The 20,653-nt window shown below is 60.8% G+C and overlaps 11 non-coding genes across 11 annotated transcripts; 6 read left to right on the forward strand and 5 right to left on the reverse strand.

Annotated features, from left to right (window-relative positions):
- Positions 1–4,222: 4,222 nt before the first annotated feature.
- Positions 4,223–4,293, reverse strand: TRNAG-GCC (transfer RNA glycine (anticodon GCC)). The gene has a single exon. It is a non-coding gene; the product is annotated as a tRNA-Gly (tRNA).
- Positions 4,294–5,958: 1,665 nt separating this feature from the next.
- Positions 5,959–6,041, reverse strand: TRNAL-CAG (transfer RNA leucine (anticodon CAG)). Its single transcript has one exon. It is a non-coding gene; the product is annotated as a tRNA-Leu (tRNA).
- Positions 6,042–6,646: 605 nt separating this feature from the next.
- On the forward strand, positions 6,647–6,718 carry TRNAD-GUC (transfer RNA aspartic acid (anticodon GUC)). Its single transcript has one exon. It is a non-coding gene; the product is annotated as a tRNA-Asp (tRNA).
- Positions 6,719–7,346: 628 nt separating this feature from the next.
- On the forward strand, positions 7,347–7,418 carry TRNAG-UCC (transfer RNA glycine (anticodon UCC)). The gene has a single exon. It is a non-coding gene; the product is annotated as a tRNA-Gly (tRNA).
- A 290-nt stretch (positions 7,419–7,708) lies between these two features.
- On the forward strand, positions 7,709–7,780 carry TRNAE-CUC (transfer RNA glutamic acid (anticodon CUC)). The gene has a single exon. It is a non-coding gene; the product is annotated as a tRNA-Glu (tRNA).
- A 4,575-nt stretch (positions 7,781–12,355) lies between these two features.
- Positions 12,356–12,426, reverse strand: TRNAG-GCC (transfer RNA glycine (anticodon GCC)). Its single transcript has one exon. It is a non-coding gene; the product is annotated as a tRNA-Gly (tRNA).
- A 1,684-nt stretch (positions 12,427–14,110) lies between these two features.
- TRNAL-CAG (transfer RNA leucine (anticodon CAG)) lies at positions 14,111–14,193 on the reverse strand. Its single transcript has one exon. It is a non-coding gene; the product is annotated as a tRNA-Leu (tRNA).
- Positions 14,194–14,792: 599 nt separating this feature from the next.
- TRNAD-GUC (transfer RNA aspartic acid (anticodon GUC)) lies at positions 14,793–14,864 on the forward strand. The gene has a single exon. It is a non-coding gene; the product is annotated as a tRNA-Asp (tRNA).
- A 622-nt stretch (positions 14,865–15,486) lies between these two features.
- On the forward strand, positions 15,487–15,558 carry TRNAG-UCC (transfer RNA glycine (anticodon UCC)). The gene has a single exon. It is a non-coding gene; the product is annotated as a tRNA-Gly (tRNA).
- A 287-nt stretch (positions 15,559–15,845) lies between these two features.
- Positions 15,846–15,917, forward strand: TRNAE-CUC (transfer RNA glutamic acid (anticodon CUC)). Its single transcript has one exon. It is a non-coding gene; the product is annotated as a tRNA-Glu (tRNA).
- A 4,590-nt stretch (positions 15,918–20,507) lies between these two features.
- TRNAG-GCC (transfer RNA glycine (anticodon GCC)) lies at positions 20,508–20,577 on the reverse strand. Its single transcript has one exon. It is a non-coding gene; the product is annotated as a tRNA-Gly (tRNA).
- Between the last annotated feature and the right edge of the window lie 76 nt (positions 20,578–20,653).

Raw genomic sequence — 20,653 nt, forward strand, 5'->3', positions numbered from 1 at the left:
CGAGCAGAGCGGCTTCCGCCAAGCCAAGCCGGGTGGCTGACGGGCCACTTCTCTCTCGGCTGCGGGGGATCTGCGCCCAGCGTTTGGGCCACGTGCCAGAGCCACTCATGCCAGCAAGCGCACTGGCTTTTCCAAGGCGTGCCAGACCCTTGGAGCGCGGGATCCGTGATTGGGCTCCACGGGTGTCAGCGGCTTTGGTAGAAATGGCAGCGGAACTTGAGGAGCCGAGACCACGGGCCATGGCGCTGGGGAGCCAGAGCTGTGACAATCGCCCTTGTAGCATGATTATGTTTTTCTTCATGCGGACATGATATTGATGGGACTCCTGTGACATGCGGTAACACGTGTAGATTGCGTGGCGATCGATGATCAACTGAGGGGATGAAGGGCATCCATCCCGTGGGTATCTGTCATCTCTACCTGTTGGGAACACCTCAGGTGCTGTCTTCCAGCTCTGAAACACACGCTAATACATCGTTGTGACCCCTAGTCGCCCCACTCTGCCATGGAACATTATTAGAACGTATTGCCTCCATCGAAACGCATGCTCGTACCCATTTCGCCAACCTCTCTTCACCCCAGTCACCCACCCACCCTCTCCAGCCTCTGGTGTCTATCGTTCTGCTCTCTACCTCCACAAGGTGAACTTTCTGATTGTTCAATTCCCACGATTGGAATCAGAACCTGCCCTCCGTGTCTTTCTGTGCCCGGCTCATTTGAGGTTACATCGTGACCTTTAGTTCCACCTCTGTTGCTGCAGACGAGAGGATTTCCTTCCTTTTTATGGCCAAATCGTATTCCATGGTGTCCACATGCCACGTTTTCGTTAATCCATTTCCCGGCCGATGGACGCTTAGGTTGATTCGACGTTTCTGCAATTGTGAACAGTGCTGCAGTAAACATGGGGGTGCAGGTATCCCTCGGAAATTCAGATTTCCTGGTGCTTTGGTTAAACACCCATCCGCGGGATTGCCGGGCCCAAAGGTAGCTCTACCTTGAATTATCTGTGTGCGAGGGGTTGGGGGGAGGTGGCAGGGTAGGGTTGGGGTGGGGTTTTGTTTGTTTGTCGGTTTGTTGCATTTTGTTTTCAGATATCTCCATGCCGTTTTTCATGGCGGCTGTACTTATTCGCCTTTCCGCCGACGGGGTCTAAGTCTTGCCTTTTGTCTACCTCGTCGCCAGGGTTGGTTATTTTCCCTCCGGCTTTAATGATAGCCATCCTAAGCGGGGTAAGATGACAGCTCCTCGTGGTTTTCATTTGCATTTCCCCGACGATGGGTGACGGTGAGCATTTTCTTCATACACCTATCGGGGGAACCCGCCCCCGATATTTCGGCGTAGGTTCCTTCTATTTTCCGTAAGTGCCGGCCGGCTGAGAAATAAAGAGGGAGAGTACAAAGAGAGGAATTTGACAGCTGGGCCGCCGGGGGTGACATCACATATCGGTAGGACCGTGATGCCCACCCGAGCCTCAAAACCAGCAAGTTTCTGTTAAGGATTTCAAAAGGGGAGGGGGTGTACGAACGGGGAGTAGGTACAAAGATCACATGCTTCGAAGGGCAAAAAGCAGAACAAAGATCGCATGCTTCTGAGGGAACAGGGCAAAGGGCAAAAGCAGATTTATTGATAAGGGTCTACGTTCAGCGGTGCACGTATTGTCTTGATAAACATCTCAAACAACAGAAAACGGGGTTCGAGAGCAGACAACCGGCCTGACCACAAACGCAGCAGGGCGCAGTTTTTCCCCGCCCTGATAAGCCTGATGGTACTGCAGGAGACCAGGGCGTGTCTCAGGCCTTATCTCGACCGCATAGGACAGCCGTTCCCACAGCGGCTGTTTATAGACCTCCCACCAGGAATGCATTCCCTTCCAGAGTATTAATCTCAATATTCCTTGCTAGGAAAAGAATTTAGCGGTACCTTCCCTACTTGCACGTCCGCTTATGGGCTCTCTGCTAGAAGAAAACTACGGCGCTTTTTGCCCGACCCCGCAGTCAGTCAGACCTTATGGCTGTCTTCCCTTGTTCCCTAAAAATCGCTGTTATTCTATTCTTTCTCAAGGTGCACTGATTTCATATTGTTCAAACACACATGTTTTACAGTCAATTTGTACAGTGAACCCAATTATCACCGTGGTCCTGAGGTGACGTTCCATCCTCAGCTTACGAAGATAACAGGATTCAGAGATTAAAGCAAAGACAGGCATAAGGAATTATAAAAGTATTATTTGGGAACCCATAAATGTCCATATAGAAATGAAATCTTCACAATTTATGTTCCTCTGCCCCAGCTCCAGCCGGCCCCTCCGTTCGGGGTCCCTGACTTCCCGCAACATACACGCGCATGTGTGTACACGTGCTCCCACTCACTGTTGACAGGTTTGAGATTCTCGCCTATTCTGGATGTGAAAACGAATCTCGAGAGGTCCCGTTATTTGGACCAACCTGGCCACGGGCATTGAAGCGTGGAGGACGCAGGAGCTGGTGGGGAAAACCCAACAGCCAAGCTGACCAAAGCCACATGTGCGGAGTTGGGGTTCATGATAGACCTGTAGCCGAGGTTTGCTTCCCATTGCCTGACCTACGCTCTCGATCTTCTCTCCAAGTGTCAAGGAACATGTGGAGACGGTACCTATCCCCAACGCCAAGATTCGCTGTGGAACTTTCTTCCCATCCCCTCCTTAGCACAGATGAGCCCAGTTCTCCAACCCTCTATTCAACCCGTATTGATCTTACTGTTTGGCTGATTCCCCGAGTCAATGGCAGAGGTCAGTCGACTTCTTGCCAATACTCTCTTTAGGGGCAAAGTAGAGGTCCAACCAACTGCACAAAGCTGTCCCGTGTCATTCGTGGGATCTTGGCACAGTCGGATCACCTGCAGAGAGAGACCAGACCCTATCGGGGATGGAGAGGTTTGCCATCCCCACGGGAGGCTGGCTTGCTTGCCAGGGCGATGTGGGTGGATGTCAGCGGGTGACAGTGATGGACGAAGGTGTCCGTTCCCGTGGCTGGCGTCCACCCCAGCCCGGGGCAAGGGGCTGACACCAAGGAAAGGAGAGAAGCATGTCGTGTGCTGGAGCTGGAAGAAAGAGTCCAGGGTGTCCAGGGGGTGCAGAGGACTGGCTGGCAAGGTCTGGGAGTGAGGCTATCCAGTCAAACGGAAGTCGTGCAGAGGCCTGGGGCGTTAGGGCACCTCGCGGGCTGCCCATGCGGTCGGAGGGATCGCAGCTGGTGGCGGAGCTGGCATGTGTCTGAAGAGCCTGAAGGAGGCCAGGGCTGAGGGATATGAGTCGTGTGAGAGAGGGGCATTGACGGCGAGAGGGAGAGCTGGATGTGCGAGAGAGAGAGACAGAGAGATAGAGTCACAGAGAGAGAGAGAGAGAGAGAGAAAGAGAGCTGGAGACCCAGTGAGACAGAGAGAGAGAGGGAGTGAGAATGTGTGTGTGTGTCTGTGTGTGTGTGAGTGAAAAGGCGGTTGGGGTGAGAAAAAGACGGCGGAGGGAGGGCTGAGCCTGAAGGCTGGACGGAAGAGTACATTGTCAGCGGGTGGGTCTTGGAAGGAAGGAAGTCTGTGTGGTCAAGGGGGATCCCCGCCGGGGAGACTGGGATGCTGCTTGGGCTGGGCAGTCAGAATACGGAGTGGGGCTGGGGTGAGGTGACAAGCAGCCCAGGGTGGGGCAGACATCGTGACAGAGCGACTGGAGGCCACGTCCCACGTCCCGAAGGGGTAGGGAATGCAACTGGACCCCAGACATAAATAAGCCGTCTTCAGGATGGAAGGGCAACCATGGCAACATTTTCTGGATGTGGGGAGCCATCGAGGGGGAGAGAGAGAGACAAAGAGGTAGAGGTGGTGAAGGGTGAAGAGAAGAGGTGGGGCGAGTGGGTGCAAGCCCGTGGTGCCTGGCGATATTCCTTGAAGTGAAATGCGTCGGGCAGAGGTGGTGGCAGGGTAGTGAAGAGAAACAGGACCAGGAGGTTGCCAAGGGCTGGTGTCTGGCGTGCTTTCGTGTTTGGAGGGGTTGTTTTTACCAAGGAAGGGGGGAGGGGTCAGCCTCACCCGCAAGTCAGTGGAGAGAGGCACGGAAGAAAGGGCAGAGGGGCATCGCGCGTGGGAGCGCAGCCGTTGCAGGACACGCTGGCGCGCCCGGAGTGTAAGGAGGCGGCAGAGGCGAGCGCAGCTCCATTTGGAGCAGCAGCAGCACCAAAATGGGAGGGCGTGCTGCATGGGCCGGGAATCGAACCCGGGCCTCCCGCGTGGCAGGCGAGAATTCTACCACTGAACCACCCATGCACCGATGGTAAACGCCAACGGAAGCTGGCACGGCGGAACTCGCCACCAGCCGCCGTTCACTGGTCACCGCCTGCCATTGGTCTCCTTCCCATTGGGCCGTCCACGAGAGGCTGGCCCGACGGGGCGAGCAGAAGGGGAGGCTCCCGTCACGTCGAGGGACCTGGGGCGCGGCGCGGAGGGAGAGCGGAGGGAGAGAGGCCGACTCCTCCCGTCTTGCGCTTTCTCTGCCGCCCAGAGCCCAGAGACTGCCCGCCGGGGTCGCCAGGGGAAGGACCAGCCGTGGCCCGCGCCCGAATGCCCGTGTGGGCAGCTGAGCTGTGGCGGGCCTTGCTGAGCGCGGATCCCCGGCCCAGACCCAGAGTTTTTCTTTTGTGTTTGTTTTGTTTTCTTTGTTGTTGTTGTTGTTGTTGTTGTTGTTGTTGTTCCGGCCGGGCTGGCCTTCTCGCTTGTGTCAGCTGCGGGTGGGTGTGGGGGTGGGTGTGTCAGCGTGTCAGCGAGCGGGGGCGGCGATGGGGGACGGGTCTCGCAGCCGCCGCGTGCGGCTCAGAAACGCAGACCAAGTCCGTGGGCGCCTCGCTTCTGCGCTCTGACCCAGGCCACCGGCTCGCACTCGGGGTCCGGCCCCGATGGGCTGGTAGGGAGGCTGGAGCGCCAGAAAGGAGCGGAGGAGCGCTTTGGCAGAGCCGCAGCTGGCTGACCCGGGAGAAGGCGCGCTGGGTGTGGCTGGGACGGCCCAGGCCGCGGCTTCCCGCGTGGGGATGCGGTGTGGTGTGGCGCAGAGCTGTCCCGGCGGGGCCTGGCGTTTGTGGGCGCGTGACGGGGATCTAGGGCTTCCGCTGGTGATTCCTCGTTGGCTATCTTTCCGGGTACGGACTCGCCTGCCAGGCTGTGTGCAGGGATCCCGCTGCCTCTGGCCGGCAGGCGTCCCGGCTGCAGGTGGGCCGGCAGGCAGGTGTTAGCGGGAAGGGAGCACAAGTAGCGAGGTGAGATCGGCGACCTGCCTAGGGCGTCGGGAGAGTGGAATGCGCAGGCGGGGTCCGAGGGGTACCGGAGGAAAGGGCAGGATGTTGGATGGCGTGCCTGTGGTGGGAGAAGTGTGCGCGGCTCCAAGAGCGGGTCGCTCGCTCGCTGCTGTTCGGCGGTCAGAGGTTGGAGGGTGAAACCGAGCGGGCTGTGCACGCCGGAGGCCTCTGGGCAGCGCAGCGGCGATTCAAGGCGTTGGGCGCTGGGCGCTGGGCGGAGGCCGGTGGGAGGAAGGCGGGAAAAGGAGGAATAGGGGCAGAGTCTGGGCTGCGTCTGTTTGGGCGAGTGAGGAGAAGGCGGGCGGAGGAGATAGGTAGGGAAGAGCGTGGAAGGTGGTCGCGGTCGCTCGCTGTGTGTGTGGGGCCAGGGAAGAGGGCGTGTGAGGTGGTGGGGAGTGCGTCTGTCCGAAGGGCAATCGGTAAAGGGTCGCGGGCGCTGGCGCATGGTCCTGGGCTGTTTCTGCGACGGCCGGCGGGTGGGCAGGAAGAAGGGACGTGCCTGAGAAGCGGCGGCGTTTTGGAGGCTTGCTTCCAGGGGGCTGGAGTTTGGAGAGTGGGCAAGGGCTCAAGGCAGGAACCGACCAAAGGTGCTCCAGGGTTGCGATGGGCGTTGCCCTCCGGCGGGCGGGCCAAAAGGTCGGGTTGTCAGGAGTGGGATTCGAACCCACGCCTCCAGGGGAGACTGCGACCTGAACGCAGCGCCTTAGACCGCTCGGCCATCCTGACGGCGCGCCGGGGCGCGTCGCCGCTCGCCTGGCTGGGACCCGGCGCGAACGCCGGCGCCCTTGGCCGGCGCCTGTCTGGGTTCGGTGCGCAACCGACGGACCGCGGGGCCGGAGCGGGCGCCGAGTGAACGGAGCCGGCCGGCGTTGGCGTGGACGCCTCCGCGTCCCCACCCCGGACCCAAACGGTCCGCGTCGGGCCGGGCGCCGCCGCCCGCCCCCGCGCCCGCGCCTCCGCTGGCGGAACCCCGCAGGGCGCGCGCCCACCACGTCCTAGGAGCGGCAGCCTGGCTGTTTCGCCCGCAGCCTCTTCCTGCCGGCGCGATCCCCGCGCTGGAGACGGCAGGCAGGGCGCAAGGGGAGGTTCCACGCCGCTCCGGTAGCTGTCGGGGTCCGGCTCCGGGTCCCAGTGGGACCGCAGGGTGCTTTCTTGGGTGTCGGGGTAGGCCGCGCCAACGGTGGCGGGTGGCGGGTGGCGGGTGGCGGGTGGCGGGTGGCGGGTGGAGGGCGAGCAGGCGCGGGGCCCCTGCGGTCGGGGGAGGGGATCAAGGCAGGGCTAGGCGTCCGCGGTCGGAGTGGGGTCTGGCGTCCCGGCGACCGTGGCCGTCGTCCTCGTTAGTATAGTGGTGAGTATCCCCGCCTGTCACGCGGGAGACCGGGGTTCGATTCCCCGACGGGGAGGCAGCAGTCCTTTTAGGGCCGCCGCCTCGGACCCAGCCTGTGGGCCCTCCTTCTCCTTCCTCCGCCCTCCAGCTAGTCGCAGGGCGCCATCCCGGGCCTGACCTGCCTGGCCCCTTGGCCCCCTGGGCCCTCTGGGCCCCCTTGGCCTCAGGGGCCCCCTTGGCCTCCTCCCTTTTCTTCTCGCCCGCCGCTTGATCGCCACAGCCGGGCGGCCTCCTCTGGCCCCCAGGGCGCCCAGCGAGCTGCCGGCCCAAAGTGGTTGTGGGAAGAGGCTTTCTGCCACTTGGCACAGGGCCCGGCGGCGGTCGGTGGGAGGCGGAGGAGTTGAGTTGAGGACCCTGTGGGACGCCGGCCGTGTGCCCCCCGGACACCTGGTGGAGAAGGACTCCGGCAGCCCGGGTCTGCCAGGGAGCGAGAGCGCCCCCAGACGCAGAACGGGGGCGGAACGGGGCAGCCGCGCTCGCCTTGCACCGGTGGGGCGCGGGCCGGCCTTTGGCGGGGCCGTGGCAGCGCGGAGCTGCGGGCGGGCAGGCGGACGGACGGGGCGTCGGGGCGCTGCTGCGCCGGGCGTGGGCGGCGCGCTCGTGGGAGCCCCGGGCCGGCGTGGCGGGGCTGCCCGCGCCGTGCGGCGTTGGTGGTATAGTGGTGAGCATAGCTGCCTTCCAAGCAGTTGACCCGGGTTCGATTCCCGGCCAACGCAGCGGGCCGACCTTTTTGCGGAGGTCCCGGGCGCGGGGCTCGTGTCGGAGCTTGGCCAGGGGCTGCGTGCGTGTGCGCCCGGGAAGGAGGGGCGCGGTGTTTGGAGGGTGTGCTGCCAACAGGGCCAGAGCTGCTGGTTGGGGCGGGCGGGTTGCCGCCCGCGTCTCCGGGGCTGGTTGCGGGTGTTTGTTTTTAAAGGGAAGCAGGGGACAGGCGCCAAGGTAGCGCCCCAATGCTGGGGCCACAGGCGCTGGGGCCAGGAGGCGCAAGCCGGGCCCTGAAGGCCGTCTCTCCCTGGTGGTCTAGTGGTTAGGATTCGGCGCTCTCACCGCCGCGGCCCGGGTTCGATTCCCGGTCAGGGAAGCCTTCCTTCTTTGGCTCTGCCTGCCAACTGCCAGGCCCCTTCACACCTCCCCCTTTTGACCAACAGGCTCCCTCGCTTCTCAGGCGCCCCAGCCACAACCTCCGGCGGCCTCCACGTGCGCCCCCCACCTCCCCGCCTACCCCCACCCCTCCGTCCTTTTGGCCTCGCTGGCGCCACCTTCGCAACATCCGCGTCACAGTTCTTCCTTGTCAGGTGCTCGCCTCCCTCCCACTCTTTCTCAGTGGCAAGGCCCACCGGCCGGGTCAGGCTTTCTCCTCCCATGGCCGCCAGGTGACCGCGGCCACTACCGCCGCCGCCGCCGCCGCCGCCGCCCACCTCGCACCCTCGTCTGGCCACGGAATGGGCCAGGACTCTCGAGCAGAGCGGCTTCCGCCAAGCCAAGCCGGGTGGCTGACGGGCCACTTCTCTCTCGGCTGCGGGGGATCTGCGCCCAGCGTTTGGGCCACGTGCCAGAGCCACTCATGCCAGCAAGCGCACTGGCTTTTCCAAGGCGTGCCAGACCCTTGGAGCGCGGGGATCCGTGATTGGGCTCCACGGGTGTCAGCGGCTTTGGTAGAAAATGGCAGCGGAACTTGAGGAGCCGAGACCACGGGCCATGGCGCTGGGGAGCCAGAGCTGTGACAATCGCCCTTGTAGCATGATTATGTTTTTTCTTCATGCGGACATGATATTGATGGGACTCCTGTGACATGCGGTAACACGTGTAGATTGCGTGGCGATCGATGATCAACTGAGGGGATGAAGGGCATCCATCCCGTGGGTATCTGTCATCTCTACCTGTTGGGAACACCTCAGGTGCTGTCTTCCAGCTCTGAAACACACGCTAATACATCGTTGTGACCCCTAGTCTCCCCACTTCTGCCATGGAACATTATTAGAACGTATTGCCTCCATCGAAACGCATGCTCGTTACCCATTTCGCCAACCTCTCTTCACCCCAGTCACCCACCCACCCCTCTCCAGCCTCTGGTGTCTATCGTTTCTGCTCTCTACCTCCACAAGGTGAACTTTCTGATTGTTCAATTCCCACGATTGGAATCAGAACCTGCCCTCCGTGTCTTTCTGTGCCCGGCTCATTTGAGGTTACATCGTGACCTTTAGTTCCACCTCTGTTGCTGCAGAACGAGAGGATTTCCTTCCTTTTTATGGCCAAATCGTATTCCATGGTGTCCACATGCCACGTTTTCGTTAATCCATTTCCCGGCCGATGGACGCTTAGGTTGATTCGACGTTTCTGCAATTGTGAACAGTGCTGCAGTAAACATGGGGGTGCAGGTATCCCTCGGAAATTCAGATTTCCTGGTGCTTTGGTTAAACACCCATCCGCGGGATTGCCGGGCCCAAAGGTAGCTCTACCTTGAATTATCTGTGTGCGAGGGGTTGGGGGGGAGGTGGCAGGGTAGGGTTGGGGTGGGGTTTTGTTTGTTTGTCGGTTTGTTGCATTTTGTTTTCAGATATCTCCATGCCGTTTTTTCATGGCGGCTGTACTTATTCGCCTTTCCGCCGACGGGGTCTAAGTCTTGCCTTTTGTCTACCTCGTCGCCAGGGTTGGTTATTTTCCCTCCGGCTTTAATGATAGCCATCCTAAGCGGGGTAAGATGACAGCTCCTCGTGGTTTTCATTTGCATTTCCCCGACGGATGGGTGACGGTGAGCATTTTCTTCATACACCTATCGGGGGAACCCGCCCCCGATATTTCGGCGTAGGTTCCTTCTATTTTCCGTAAGTGCCGGCCGGCTGAGAAATAAAGAGGGAGAGTACAAAGAGAGGAATTTGACAGCTGGGCCGCCGGGGGTGACATCACATATCGGTAGGACCGTGATGCCCACCCGAGCCTCAAAACCAGCAAGTTTTTTGTTAAGGATTTCAAAAGGGGAGGGGGTGTACGAACGGGGAGTAGGTACAAAGATCACATGCTTCGAAGGGCAAAAAGCAGAACAAAGATCGCATGCTTCTGAGGGAACAGGGCAAAGGGCAAAAGCAGATTTATTGATAAGGGTCTACGTTCAGCGGTGCACGTATTGTCTTGATAAACATCTCAAACAACAGAAAACGGGGTTCGAGAGCAGACAACCGGCCTGACCACAAACGCAGCAGGGCGCAGTTTTTTCCCCGCCCTGATAAGCCTGATGGTACTGCAGGAGACCAGGGGCGTGTCTCAGGCCTTATCTCGACCGCATAGGACACACCAGGAATGCATTCCCTTCCCAGAGTATTAATCTCAATATTCCTTGCTAGGAAAAGAATTTAGCGTACCTTCCCTACTTGCACGTCCGCTTATGGGCTCTCTGCTAGAAGAAAACTACGGCGCTTTTTGCCCGACCCCGCAGTCAGTCAGACCTTATGGCTGTCTTCCCTTGTTCCCTAAAAATCGCTGTTATTCTATTCTTTCTCAAGGTGCACTGATTTCATATTGTTCAAACACACATGTTTTACAGTCAATTTGTACAGTTAACCCAATTATCACCGTGGTCCTGAGGTGACGTCCATCCTCAGCTTACGAAGATAACAGGATTCAGAGATTAAAGCAAAGACAGGCATAAGGAATTATAAAAGTATTATTTGGGAACCCATAAATGTCCATATAGAAATGAAATCTTCACAATTTATGTTCCTCTGCCCCAGCTCCAGCCGGCCCCTCCGTTCGGGGTCCCTGACTTCCCGCAACATACACGCGCATGTGTGTACACGTGCTCCCACTCACTGTTGACAGGTTTGAGATTCTCGCCTATTCTGGATGTGAAAACGAATCTCGAGAGGTCCCGTTATTTGGACCAACCTGGCCACGGGCATTGAAGCGTGGAGGACGCAGGAGCTGGTGGGGAAAACCCAACAGCCAAGCTGACCAAAGCCACATGTGCGGAGTTGGGGTTCATGATAGACCTGTAGCCGAGGTTTGCTTCCCATTGCCTGACCTACGCTCTCGATCTTCTCTCCAAGTGTCAAGGAACATGTGGAGACGGTACCTATCCCCAACGCCAAGATTCGCTGTGGAACTTTCTTCCCATCCCCTCCTTAGCACAGATGAGCCCAGTTCTCCAACCCTCTATTCAACCCGTATTGATCTTACTGTTTGGCTGATTCCCCGAGTCAATGGCAGAGGTCAGTCGACTTCTTGCCAATACTCTCTTTAGGGGCAAAGTAGAGGTCCAACCAACTGCACAAAGCTGTCCCGTGTCATTCGTGGATCTTGGCACAGTCGGATCACCTGCAGAGAGAGACCAGACCCTATCGGGGATGGAGAGGTTTGCCATCCCCACGGGAGGCTGGCTGCTTGCCAGGGCGATGTGGGTGGATGTCAGCGGGTGACAGTGATGGACGAAGGTGTCCGTTCCCGTGGCTGGCGTCCACCCCAGCCCGGGGCAAGGGGCTGACACCAAGGAAAGGAGAGAAGCATGTCGTGTGCTGGGAGCTGGAAGAAAGAGTCCAGGGTGTCCAGGGGTGCAGAGGACTGGCTGGCAAGGTCTGGGAGTGAGGCTATCCAGTCAAACGGAAGTCGTGCAGAGGCCTGGGGCGTTAGGGCACCTCGCGGGCTGCCCATGCGGTCGGAGGGATCGCAGCTGGTGGCGGAGCTGGCATGTGTCTGAAGAGCCTGAAGGAGGCCAGGGCTGAGGGATATGAGTCGTGTGAGAGAGGGGCATTGACGGCGAGAGGGAGAGCTGATGTGCGAGAGAGAGAGACAGAGAGATAGAGTCACAGAGAGAGAGAGAGAGAGAGAGAGAGAGAGCTGGAGACCCAGTGAGACAGAGAGAGAGAGGGAGTGAGAATGTGTGTGTGTGTCTGTGTGTGTGTGAGTGAAAAGGCGGTTGGGGTGAGAAAAAGACGGCGGAGGGAGGGCTGAGCCTGAAGGCTGGACGGAAGAGTACATTGTCAGCGGGTGGGTCTTGGAAGGAAGGAAGTCTGTGTGGTCAAGGGGGATCCCCGCCGGGGAGACTGGATGCTGCTTGGGCTGGGCAGTCAGAATACGGAGTGGGGCTGGGGTGAGGTGACAAGCAGCCCAGGGTGGGGCAGACATCGTGACAGAGCGACTGGAGGCCACGTCCACGTCCCGAAGGGGTAGGGAATGCAACTGGACCCCAGACATAAATAAGCCGTCTTCAGGATGGAAGGGCAACCATGGCAACATTTTCTGGATGTGGGGAGCCATCGAGGGGGGAGAGAGAGAGACAAAGAGGTAGAGGTGGTGAAGGGTGAAGAGAAGAGGTGGGGCGAGTGGGTGCAAGCCCGTGGTGCCTGGCGATATTCCTTGAAGTGAAATGCGTCGGGCAGAGGTGGTGGCAGGGTAGTGAAGAGAAACAGGACCAGGAGGTTGCCAAGGGCTGGTGTCTGGCGTGCTTTCGTGTTTGGAGGGGTTGTTTTTACCAAGGAAGGGGGGAGGGGTCAGCCTCACCCGCAAGTCAGTGGAGAGAGGCACGGAAGAAAGGGCAGAGGGGCATCGCGCGTGGGAGCGCAGCCGTTGCAGGACACGCTGGCGCGCCGGAGTGTAAGGAGGCGGCAGAGGCGAGCGCAGCTCCATTTGGAGCAGCAGCAGCCACCAAAATGGGAGGGCGTGCTGCATGGGCCGGGAATCGAACCCGGGCCTCCCGCGTGGCAGGCGAGAATTCTACCACTGAACCACCCATGCACGATGGTAAACGCCAACGGAAGCTGGCACAGCGGAACTCGCCACCAGCCGCCGTTCACTGGTCACCGCCTGCCATTGGTCTCCTTCCCATTGGGCCGTCCACGAGAGGCTGGCCCGACGGGGCGAGCAGAAGGGGAGGCTCCCGTCACGTCGAGGGACCTGGGGCGCGGCGCGGAGGGAGAGCGGAGGGAGAGAGGCCGACTCCTCCGTCTTGCGCTTTCTCTGCCGCCCAGAGCCCAGAGACTGCCCGCCGGGGTCGCCAGGGGAAGGACCAGCCGTGGCCCGCGCCCGAATGCCCGTGTGGGCAGCTGAGCTGTGGCGGGCCTTGCTGAGCGCGGATCCCCGGCCCAGACCCAGAGTTTTCTTTTGTGTTTGTTTTGTTTCTTGTTGTTGTTGTTGTTGTTGTTGTTGTTGTTGTTGTTGTTCGGCCGGGCTGGCCTTCTCGCTTGTGTCAGCTGCGGGTGGGTGTGGGGTGGGTGTGTCAGCGTGTCAGCGAGCGGGGGCGGCGATGGGGGACGGGTCTCGCAGCCGCCGCGTGCGGCTCAGAAACGCAGACCAAGTCCGTGGGCGCCTCGCTTCTGCGCTCTGACCCAGGCCACCGCTCGCACTCGGGGTCCGGCCCGATGGGCTGGTAGGAGGCTGGAGCGCCAGAAAGGAGCGGAGGAGCGCTTTGGCAGAGCCGCAGCTGGCTGACCCGGGAGAAGGCGCGCTGGGTGTGGCTGGGACGGCCCAGGCCGCGGCTTCCGCGTGGGATGCGGTGTGGTGTGGCGCAGAGCTGTCCCGGCGGGCCTGGCGTTTGTGGGCGCGTGACGGGGATCTAGGGCTTCCGCTGGTGATTCCTCGTTGGCTATCTTTCCGGGTACGGACTCGCCTGCCAGGCTGTGTGCAGGGATCCCGCTGCCTCTGGCCGGCAGGCGTCCGGCTGCAGGTGGGCCGGCAGGCAGGTGTTAGCGGGAAGGGAGCACAAGTAGCGAGGTGAGATCGGCGACCTGCCTAGGGCGTCGGGAGAGTGGAATGCGCAGGCGGGGTCCGAGGGGTACCGGAGGAAAGGGCAGGATGTTGGATGGCGTGCCTGTGGTGGAGAAGTGTGCGCGGCTCCAAGAGCGGGTCGCTCGCTCGCTGCTGTTCGGCGGTCAGAGGTTGGAGGGTGAAACCGAGCGGGCTGTGCACGCCGGAGGCCTCTGGGCAGCGCAGCGGCGATTCAAGGCGTTGGGCGCTGGGCGCTGGGCGGAGGCGGTGGGAGGAAGGCGGGAAAAGGAGGAATAGGGGCAGAGTCTGGGCTGCGTCTGTTTGGGCGAGTGAGGAGAAGGCGGGCGGAGGAGATAGGTAGGGAAGAGCGTGGAAGGTGGTCGCGGTCGCTCGCTGTGTGTGTGGGGCCAGGAAGAGGGCGTGTGAGGTGGTGGGGAGTGCGTCTGTCCGAAGGGCAATCGGTAAAGGGTCGCGGGCGCTGGCGCATGGTCCTGGGCTGTTTCTGCGACGGCGGCGGGTGGGCAGGAAGAAGGGACGTGCCTGAGCGGGTGGGCAGGAAGAAGGGACGTGCCTGAGAAGCGGCGGCGTTTTGGAGGCTTGCTTCCAGGGGGCTGGAGTTTGGAGAGTGGGCAAGGGCTCAAGGCAGGAACCGACCAAAGGTGCTCCAGGGTTGCGATGGGCGTTGCCCTCCGGCGGGCGGGCCAAAAGGTCGGGTTGTCAGGAGTGGGATTCGAACCCACGCCTCCAGGGGAGACTGCGACCTGAACGCAGCGCCTTAGACCGCTCGGCCATCCTGACGGCGCGCCGGGGCGCGTCGCCGCTCGCCTGGCTGGGACCCGGCGCGAACGCCGGCGCCCTTGGCCGGCGCCTGTCTGGGTTCGGTGCGCAACCGACGGACCGCGGGGCCGGAGCGGGCGCCGAGTGAACGGAGCCGGCCGGCGTTGGCGTGGACGCCTCCGCGTCCCCACCCCGGACCCAAACGGTCCGCGTCGGGCCGGGCGCCGCCGCCCGCCCCCGCGCCCGCGCCTCCGCTGGCGGAACCCCGCAGGGCGCGCGCCCACCACGTCCTAGGAGCGGCAGCCTGGCTGTTTCGCCCGCAGCCTCTTCCTGCCGGCGCGATCCCCGCGCTGGAGACGGCAGGCAGGGCGCAAGGGGAGGTTCCACGCCGCTCCGGTAGCTGTCGGGGTCCGGCTCCGGGTCCCAGTGGGACCGCAGGGTGCTTTCTTGGGTGTCGGGGTAGGCCGCGCCAACGGTGGCGGGGTGGCGGGTGGCGGGTGGCGGGTGGCGGGTGGAGGGCGAGCAGGCGCGGGGCCCCTGCGGTCGGGGGAGGGGATCAAGGCAGGGCTAGGCGTCCGCGGTCGGAGTGGGGTCTGGCGTCCCGGCGACCGTGGCCGTCGTCCTCGTTAGTATAGTGGTGAGTATCCCCGCCTGTCACGCGGGAGACCGGGGTTCGATTCCCCGACGGGGAGGCAGCAGTCCTTTTAGGGCCGCCGCCTCGGACCCAGCCTGTGGGCCCTCCTTCTCCTTCCTCCGCCCTCCAGCTAGTCGCAGGGCGCCATCCCGGGCCTGACCTGCCTGGCCCCTTGGCCCCCTGGGCCCTCTGGGCCCCCTTGGCCTCAGGGGCCCCCTTGGCCTCCTCCCTTTTCTTCTCGCCCGCCGCTTGATCGCCACAGCCGGGCGGCCTCCTCTGGCCCCCAGGGCGCCCAGCGAGCTGCCGGCCCAAAGTGGTTGTGGGAAGAGGCTTTCTGCCACTTGGCACAGGGCCCGGCGGCGGTCGGTGGGAGGCGGAGGAGTTGAGGACCCTGTGGACGCCGGCCGTGTGCCCCCCGGACACCTGGTGGAGAAGGACTCCGGCGGCCCGGGTCTGCCAGGGAGCGAGAGCGCCCCCAGACGCAGAACGCGGGCGGAACGGGGCAGCCACGCTCGCCTTGCACCGGTGGGGCGCGGGCCGGCCTTTGGCGGGGCCGTGGCAGCGCGGAGCTGCGGGCGGGCAGGCGGACGGACGGGGCGTCGGGGCGCTGCTGCGCCGGGCGTGGGCGGCGCGCTCGTGGGAGCCCCGGGCCGGCGTGGCGGGGCTGCCCGCGCCGTGCGGCGTTGGTGGTATAGTGGTGAGCATAGCTGCCTTCCAAGCAGTTGACCCGGGTTCGATTCCCGGCCAACGCAGCGGGCCGACCTTTTGCGGAGGTCCCGGGCGCGGGGCTCGTGTCGGAGCTTGGCCAGGGGCTGCGTGCGTGTGCGCCCGGGAAGGAGGGGCGCGGTGTTTGGAGGGTGTGCTGCCAACAGGGCCAGAGCTGCTGGTTGGGGCGGGCGGGTTGCCGCCCGCGTCTCCGGGGCTGGTTGCGGGTGTTTGTTTTAAAGGGAAGCAGGGGACAGGCGCCAAGGTAGCGCCCAATGCTGGGGCCACAGGCGCTGGGGCCAGGAGGCGCAAGCCGGGCCCTGAAGGCCGTCTCTCCCTGGTGGTCTAGTGGTTAGGATTCGGCGCTCTCACCGCCGCGGCCCGGGTTCGATTCCCGGTCAGGGAAGCCTTCCTTCTTTGGCTCTGCCTGCCAACTGCCAGGCCCCTTCACACCTCCCCTTTTGACCAACAGGCTCCCTCGCTTCTCAGGCGCCCCAGCCACAACCTCCGGCGGCCTCCACGTGCGCCCCCACCTCCCCGCCTACCCCCACCCCTCCGTCCTTTTGGCCTCGCTGGCGCCACCTTCGCAACATCCGCGTCACAGTTCTTCCTTGTCAGGTGCTCGCCTCCCTCCCACTCTTTCTCAGTGGCAAGGCCCACCGGCCGGGTCAGGCTTTCTCCTCCCATGGCCGCCAGGTGACCGCGGCCACTACCGCCGCCGCCGCCGCCGCCGCCGCCGCCGCCGCCGCCCACCTCGCACCCTCGTCTGGCCACGGAATGGGCCAGGACTCTCGAGCAGAGCGGCTTCCGCCAAGCCAAGCCGGGTGGCTGACGGGCCACTTCTCTCTCGGCTGCGGGGGATCTGCGCCCAGCGTTTGGGCCACGTGCCAGAGCCACTCATGCCAGCAAGCGCACTGGCTTTTCCAAGGCGTGCCAGACCCTTGGAGCGCGGGATCCGTGATTGGGCTCCACGGGTGTCAGCGGCTTTGGTAGAAATGGCAGCGGAACTTGAGGAGCCGAGACCACGGGCCATGGCGCTGGGGAGCCAGAGCTGTGACAATCGCCCTTGTAGCATGATTATGTTTTTCTTCATGCGGACATGATATTGATGGGACTCCTGTGACATGCGGTAACACGTGTAGATTGCGTGGCGATCGATGATCAACTGAGGGGATGAAGGGCATCCATCCCGTGGGTATCTGTCATCTCTACCTGTTGGGAACACCTCAGGTGCTGTCTTCCAGCTCTGAAACACACGCTAATACATCGTTGTGACCCCTAGTCGCCCCACTCTGCCATGGAACATTATTAGAACGTATTGCCTCCATCGAAACGCATGCTCGTACCCATTTCGCCAACCTCTCTTCACCCAGTCACCCACCCACCCTCTCCAGCCTCTGGTGTCTATCGTTCTGCTCTCTACCTCCACAAGGTGAACTTTCTGATTGTTCAATTCCACGATTGGAATCAGAACCTGCCCTCCGTGTCTTTCTGTGCCCGGCTCATTTGAGGTTACATCGTGACCTTTAGTTCCACCTCTGTTGCTGCAGACGAGAGGATTTCCTTCCTTTTTATGGCCAAATCGTATTCCATGGTGTCCACATGCCACGTTTTCGTTAATCCATTTCCCGGCCGATGGACGCTTAGGTTGATTCGACGTTTCTGCAATTGTGAACAGTGCTGCAGTAAACATGGGGGTGCAGGTATCCCTCGGAAATTCAGATTTCCTGGTGCTTTGGTTAAACACCCATCCGCGGGATTGCCGGGCCCAAAGGTAGCTCTACCTTGAATTATCTGTGTGCGAGGGGTTGGGGGGAGGTGGCAGGGTAGGGTTGGGGTGGGGTTTTGTTTGTTTGTCGGTTTGTTGCATTTTGTTTTCAGATATCTCCATGCCGTTTTTCATGGCGGCTGTACTTATTCGCCTTTCCGCCGACGGGGTCTAAGTCTTGCCTTTTGTCTACCTCGTCGCCAGGGTTGGTTATTTTCCCTCCGGCTTTAATGATAGCCATCCTAAGCGGGGTAAGATGACAGCTCCTCGTGGTTTTCATTTGCATTTCCCCGACGATGGGTGACGGTGAGCATTTTCTTCATACACCTATCGGGGGAACCCGCCCCCGATATTTCGGCGTAGGTTCCTTCTATTTTCCGTAAGTGCCGGCCGGCTGAGAAATAAAGAGGGAGAGTACAAAGAGAGGAATTTGACAGCTGGGCCGCCGGGGGTGACATCACATATCGGTAGGACCGTGATGCCCACCCGAGCCTCAAAACCAGCAAGTTTTTGTTAAGGATTTCAAAAGGGGAGGGGGTGTACGAACGGGGAGTAGGTACAAAGATCACATGCTTCGAAGGGCAAAAAGCAGAACAAAGATCGCATGCTTCTGAGGGAACAGGGCAAAGGGCAAAAGCAGATTTATTGATAAGGGTCTACGTTCAGCGGTGCACGTATTGTCTTGATAAACATCTCAAACAACAGAAAACGGGGTTCGAGAGCAGACAACCGGCCTGACCACAAACGCAGCAGGGCGCAGTTTTTCCCCGCCCTGATAAGCCTGATGGTACTGCAGGAGACCAGGGCGTGTCTCAGGCCTTATCTCGACCGCATAGGACAGCCGTTCCCACAGCGGCTGTTTATAGACCTCCCACCAGGAATGCATTCCCTTCCCAGAGTATTAATCTCAATATTCCTTGCTAGGAAAAGAATTTAGCGGTACCTTCCCTACTTGCACGTCCGCTTATGGGCTCTCTGCTAGAAGAAAACTACGGCGCTTTTTGCCCGACCCCGCAGTCAGTCAGACCTTATGGCTGTCTTCCCTTGTTCCCTAAAAATCGCTGTTATTCTATTCTTTCTCAAGGATCAAGGTGCACTGATTTCATATTGTTCAAACACACATGTTTTACAGTCAATTTGTACAGTGAACCCAATTATCACCGTGGTCCTGAGGTGACGTCCATCCTCAGCTTACGAAGATAACAGGATTCAGAGATTAAAAGCAAAGACAGGCATAAGGAATTATAAAAGTATTATTTGGGAAACAAAATCTTCACAATTTATGTTCCTCTGCCCCAGCTCCAGCCGGCCCCTCCGTTCGGGGTCCCTGACTTCCCGCAACATACACGCGCATGTGTGTACACGTGCTCCCACTCACTGTTGACAGGTTTGAGATTCTCGCCTATTCTGGATGTGAAAACGAATCTCGAGAGGTCCCGTTATTTGGACCAACCTGGCCACGGGCATTGAAGCGTGGAGGACGCAGGAGCTGGTGGGGAAAACCCAACAGCCAAGCTGACCAAAGCCACATGTGCGGAGTTGGGGTTCATGATAGACCTGTAGCCGAGGTTTGCTTCCCATTGCCTGACCTACGCTCTCGATCTTCTCTCCAAGTGTCAAGGAACATGTGGAGACGGTACCTATCCCCAACGCCAAGATTCGCTGTGGAACTTTCTTCCCATCCCCTCCTTAGCACAGATGAGCCCAGTTCTCCAACCCTCTATTCAACCCGTATTGATCTACTGTTTGGCTGATTCCCCGAGTCAATGGCAGAGGTCAGTCGACTTCTTGCCAATACTCTCTTTAGGGGCAAAGTAGAGGTCCAACCAACTGCACAAAGCTGTCCCGTGTCATTCGTGGGATCTTGGCACAGTCGGATCACCTGCAGAGAGAGACCAGACCCTATCGGGGATGGAGAGGTTTGCCATCCCCACGGGAGGCTGGCTTGCTTGCCAGGGCGATGTGGGTGGATGTCAGCGGGTGACAGTGATGACGAAGGTGTCCGTTCCCGTGGCTGGCGTCCACCCCAGCCCGGGCAAGGGGCTGACACCAAGGAAAGGAGAGAAGCATGTCGTGTGCTGGGAGCTGGAAGAAAGAGTCCAGGGTGTCCAGGGGTGCAGAGGACTGGCTGGCAAGGTCTGGGAGTGAGGCTATCCAGTCAAACGGAAGTCGTGCAGAGGCCTGGGCGTTAGGGCACCTCGCGGGCTGCCCATGCGGTCGGAGGGATCGCAGCTGGTGGCGGAGCTGGCATGTGTCTGAAGAGCCTGAAGGAGGCCAGGGCTGAGGGATATGAGTCGTGTGAGAGAGGGCATTGACGGCGAGAGGGAGAGCTGGATGTGCGAGAGAGAGAGACAGAGAGATAGAGTCACAGAGAGAGAGAGAGAGAGAGAGAGAGAGAGCTGGAGACCCAGTGAGACAGAGAGAGAGAGGGAGTGAGAATGTGTGTGTGTGTCTGTGTGTGTGTGAGTGAAAAGGCGGTTGGGGGTGAGAAAAAGACGGCGGAGGGAGGGGCTGAGCCTGAAGGCTGGACGGAAGAGTACATTGTCAGCGGGTGGGTCTTGGAAGGAAGGAAGTCTGTGTGGTCAAGGGGATCCCCGCCGGGGAGACTGGGATGCTGCTTGGGCTGGGCAGTCAGAATACGGAGTGGGGCTGGGTGAGGTGACAAGCAGCCCAGGGTGGGGCAGACATCGTGACAGAGCGACTGGAGGCCACGTCCCACGTCCCGAAGGGGTAGGGAATGCAACTGGACCCCAGACATAAATAAGCCGTCTTCAGGATGGAAGGGCAACCATGGCAACATTTTCTGGATGTGGGGAGCCATCGAGGGGGAGAGAGAGAGACAAAGAGGTAGAGGTGGTGAAGGGTGAAGAGAAGAGGTGGGGCGAGTGGGTGCAAGCCCGTGGTGCCTGGCGATATTCCTTGAAGTGAAATGCGTCGGGCAGAGGTGGTGGCAGGGTAGTGAAGAGAAACAGGACCAGGAGGTTGCCAAGGGCTGGTGTCTGGCGTGCTTTCGTGTTTGGAGGGGTTGTTTTTACCAAGGAAGGGGGGAGGGGTCAGCCTCACCCGCAAGTCAGTGGAGAGAGGCACGGAAGAAAGGGCAGAGGGGGCATCGCGCGTGGGAGCGCAGCCGTTTGCAGGACACGCTGGCGCGCCCGGAGTGTAAGGAGGCGGCAGAGGCGAGCGCAGCTCCATTTGGAGCAGCAGCAGCACCAAAATGGGAGGGCGTGCTGCATGGGCCGGAATCGAACCCGGGCCTCCCGCGTGGCAGGCGAGAATTCTACCACTGAACCACCCATGCACCGATGGTAAACGCCAACGGAAGCTGGCACGGCGGAACTCGCCACCAGCCGCCGTTCACTGGTCACCGCCTGCCA

The sequence above is a fragment of the Macaca nemestrina genome, chromosome 1 (assembly GCF_043159975.1).
Source record: "Macaca nemestrina isolate mMacNem1 chromosome 1, mMacNem.hap1, whole genome shotgun sequence".
Lineage (NCBI taxonomy): Eukaryota > Metazoa > Chordata > Mammalia > Primates > Cercopithecidae > Macaca > Macaca nemestrina.